Genomic DNA, 4,888 nt, shown 5'->3' on the forward strand with positions numbered 1-4,888 from the left:
AACTCTAAAGTTATGGATCATCATTTCAATAACCAAGGCATCATTATGGGGCATTTGTATCCCCTGTGCGTCTTTCGAGGAGAAAGAAATGGTCATCGGGGTATGCTCTGCAATCTGCATGACTTCCATGTTGTTCTCATTTTTAGTCCTCCCCCTTTTCTTTCCCCTACGACTCATCTGACCTCCTGTTCCCCCTACTATGATATTGATTGTGCTGCTAAAGCCGTCATTCAAAGGTGCTCTGATCTATCTCCTTGCTCTTTCTTTTGTCTCTCTCAATTGTGGCCTCTACCCTTCCATTTTCTTTACAAAGTTTCGAAGATGACCTTCCTTGATCAACCTCTCGATCTCATGTATCCACTAGTAGCAGTGGTTGGTATCGTGCCTATGAGTCCTGTAATACTCGGCTAGACTCCGGTATCGGAATTCCTACCGTCCGATGGAATCTCGGATGTCGGAAACCTCTAGAAGGGTAAAATCATGTTTTTATAAAATGTTTTAATGTATTTTATGATTTTAATTAAGAAAGAAGCTGAGTTTTGAAAGAAAAAGACCATGGAGACATTTCCAGGTTCAGCCGCCGAACCTCAAGTTCGGCCGCCGAACATGTGATAGTTTAGAGGGGGCAATTAGGCTTCCAAAAGTGGCTCAGGTTTGGCCGCCGAACCTCATGTTCGGCCGCCGAACTTGCATGAGTTTTGGAGGCACTTTAGGCTGCCGAAGGGTGGTCTGGCCAACCCCTATATAAGGGCTCCATGGCCGAAACGGGCGAGTTTTCTCCCCATTTTCAGCCAACGGTGAGTCCATGCTCTCCCATGGTTGTTTTTTATGATTTTTCCTCCAATCTTTCAAGTTTTAACAAGTGTTTGCTTGGCTTTTAAAGATTTGTGAGCTTTGAGCAAGTTTTGAAGCTTGGAGACCCAAGGAGCTAGATCTCCCCCATCTCCGAGTTAGATCGTCTCTCCTCTCGTTCTTCAAGAGGTAAGAGTAGATCTTTAGCTCATTCTATGTTTTAAACAAGTTTTATGAAAGTTTATTGGGTAGAAATGCATGTTTAGGTTATTATTGAGTTTATGGGTTAATGTTGAGTTTTTGAACAATGTGGGTTGTTTATGTATGTTTGATGTGTTATAGTTAGGGTTTAGGATAGTTTGAAGCCCCTAGGAGCTTATGTATGTGTGTATGCATGTTTTGGAAATGTTGGTTTTGAGTTGGAATGGTTTGGAGGCAAATGTGCATTGTGGAGGCTGAGTTCTGCCCTTTGAAGAACTCAGGTTCGGCAGCCGAAAGGACTTTCGGCCGCCGAACCCGCCTGTGGTAGCATGTATCGGCTGCCGAACCCTGCCCCCGAAAGTGGACTTTCGGCTCTGGAAAGAAGTTTCGACCGCCGAAGGTGCCGCCGAACATGCATGAGTTTCGTTTCTGGAAGGAACCTTCGGCCGCCGAAAGTGCCGCCGAAGGTGCATGACTTTCGGCTCTGGAGGGACTTTCGGCTGCCGAACCTGCCGCCGAAAGTGCCCTGTTCAACCTTCCTTTGCATGTTTTCTATGATTGTTTTAAGGTGTTTTAGAGGGTTTTTGGGGAGTATTATAGAGTCATGTTCATGTATGTTTGGTCCCTCATTTGAGTCCACCTGTGTAGGTTCAGACCCGAGGAACCGAGGACCCCAGCAGTGAGTCAGCTGCTTCAGAGTCTTGTCAGAGCTAGCCTAACGTGAGTAGAATGACTCTTTATGTTTCAAAGTAAATAATGGAAGTTTTAATATGATTCACGCATCATAAATGCCATGAGATATATTAGGGTGCTTGCATTAGAATTCACGAATATGTTGCATTGCATATTATGTTGTTGATGTGGATGAATGTTGAATGATCCATTAGCCCTCATATATTATGACATGATATAATGATGATATGATATGGAAGTCCAGGTGTGCTGCACTACGCCCCTGGCACAATGTAAGAGAAAAACCGGGTGTGGCTTGCACTACGCCCCCGGCACTATTGGATATGTATGATATGTTATGAGTAAGAGAAAGACCAGGTGTGGCCTGCACTACGCCCCTGGCATGATTGGATTATGTAGAGGGCTAAGTGGTGACAAGTTCATCCTTGATGTGATTTGTTTGTGATGTGATGCATTCCATGAAAGCATGAATTTTAAATATAATGTTTTATTATTCTGCTTACTGGGCTCTAGTAGCTCACCCCATTTTCCTAATCCCCCAGGTATGCAGGTACGGGATAGGCCAAGAGGTCAAGAAGAGTAAAGTTATGTTTATGTAATAGTTAGATGTGGATATGATGAATTTTAAAGTATTGAATAGTCATGTAATATTGATATTGAGGATTAGAATTGTGCTTGACCCTATGTGTATGGTTATCCCCTTTGATACATGATCTATAAAATATTTTTATGATGTTTATGTTTAACCAAGCTTAATGTATGTTTGATACCCCATTGGAGCATTTGATGAGGACTCCAGTGTGTGGTTTATGTTTATGGTTATGTGCATGCATAGGTTAAGCTTGGTAAAGGAAAGAAAAAGGTTTACAGTTTTATGTATATGTTGATCATGTATGGGATTAAACATGTGTACAGGTTGTACGTTAGGCTTGCTACGGGTCCCGACGGCCTTAAGCTGATCTGGATCCTAGCGCTGGTAGCGGTCCGATTTTCGGATTGTTACAAGTCCTCTGAAATTGGCAATACTTGTTTGGGTCTTTTCTTTTTGGATTGGATTTTAGAGGTTTAGGCCATTGTACATAGTCCTTGTCTTGGACTTCCATGAGCACCTTGACTCGTGATACATTTAGTGATGTAACCTCTACTGGCACGTGGGGTTGATAGGGCTGTTGGTCTTTCCTCTCCCATCTATACTTCTTCAGTGCCTCTAGGTTGCTGTCCATTCTTTTCTCTGGAATATCATTCCTTTTTTCGTCAATGCCTTTGCCCCTCTCCTTATCTTCTTGTGTGAATCAACTGGTCGTTAAAGCATCGTCTTGCCTTATATATTTCTCAGCCCTCTTCATCAGCTCTGACAAGTTAATGGGTGGCTTTCAGCACAAGGATCTGAAGAACTCTAGGGAGGTCGTGCCCTTCTGCATTGCCTCTACTGCTCTTGCTCTGTCTAACTCTGGTATCTGTAAGGACTCTGAGTTAAACCTGGCTACATACTCTCTCAAGGACTCGTTCCTCCTTTGTTTGATCATTTCCACATCACTCGTCTTCCTTCCTGTAGGGACTCCGGCAATGAAGCTGCTGATGAATACATTAACTAGATCGACGAAGTTCTTGACGCTTCCTGATTCTAGGCTGTTGAGTCATGCCCGAGTTGGTCCTGTCAAGGTCGTAAGGAAGCCATGCCTGAGTTGGTCCTGTCAAGGTCATAAGGAAGATTTTGCACATTAGGGTGTCGGAGTGGGTTGCAATTCCATAAAGGTCTTATAGTTCAATACGTGATCCCGTGGATTTCCTGCTCCATCATATGTGGCCAACGTTGACATCATGAATTTCTTCAGTATGGTCTCTAATTGGATCCTTTTGACGAATGACGATGAGGTCGGCAACATCGAACCACTAGTATCTTTGGCTCCAAGTTCTATCAACAGATACTCCTTTAGCCTTTTTAAGTTCTGATTGACCTCTATATTATCCCTTCTGGGCTTCTTCTCTTAGTAGTGGCGACCTCCTTCTAATTCCCCACTTTTTGACCCTTCTGAGGGCTCGGATGAATAACTTTCTGCCACATCATTTTCTATGAGGACTCTTACCACCATGCTCTGAAATCGTGCCATTGGTCCATTCCTTCATCTTGTCTCCTCGTCCTCCTCTCCCGTCCTTCTGCGAGTTTGCTGGGGAACCTGACAGTTCAGAGTGGGCTGAGCTTGCTGTTGTTAAGCCCTTCCATCATAGGTAGCCTTTTCGGAGGGGTACTAAAACCTCTCTGCTGTAAAATCTGACTTAGTCAATTGGCAGTGTTTTGTAGTTGTAAGACCATATTTTAGAGTTCATGATCGGACAGTGGGGTATGGGGCATGGCTATGATTGAGTTGGTGAGTGGCTCAGCAATGCAGGCGATGGGTTTGCTAGAGTTAGCAGACTACAGAATGAGAACAAGCTTTCCTGCGTCGAGCTCAGGTCATTTTGAGTGGGCCCAGTGTGGTTTTTGCATGGTTAGCCATGTGGATCTGAGCAGTTGAATGAGAACTCTAGTGATGTTAAGATCTCTTCGTTCCCACAGACGGCGCTAATTGATAGTTATGATCCATAAATGGGTCTGGGATTAGATGTGTTTTGGTAAGCTTAGTCTCTAGTTTTCCCCTCCTCCTATTTTATTTACATTTCCTTTTGTGTTTTCGGGTGTGCTTCCATCATCCTACACTTGTAGTCATCTGTCACCTTCACGTGATTAGCCTGTTCTGAGTACCATGTCCTTATTCTTATTAGGTGGCTATTTAATTTCCTTTAGCACCTTCTAGACATGATTCCTATTATCGCAAGCCTTATTTTTTTACAGAGATTAATGGTTGGTTGGGCCTAATTGCCCTGAGCCCATTCAAGTCTTTATCCAGCCTATAGAGTCAAGCCTGAACTGCTCTGAGAGTTGTCTATTCATTGTGCTTTGGGCCCGTATTAGATCGGCCTAGGCCCTTTTTATTTAGGTTGCTATAGGCCTGGTAGCCTCGAGCCTGATAGTCATCAGCCACAAAATTCAAAATTAGAGCAATTTCTATTATTTGCAGGTTTTAAACAACTATGGAGCCTATTTATAAGAAAGAGTTAATTTTATGTTTAAAATTATATTTTCTAACTGCGAATTTAAAAATATGTTCGCACTTCTTTCAAATGATAAATACAAATATGATAATAAGAATTTTAGAAAATT

This window comes from Manihot esculenta, chromosome 2 (genome assembly GCF_001659605.2).
Source record: "Manihot esculenta cultivar AM560-2 chromosome 2, M.esculenta_v8, whole genome shotgun sequence".
NCBI classification, from domain to species: Eukaryota; Viridiplantae; Streptophyta; class Magnoliopsida; order Malpighiales; family Euphorbiaceae; genus Manihot; species Manihot esculenta.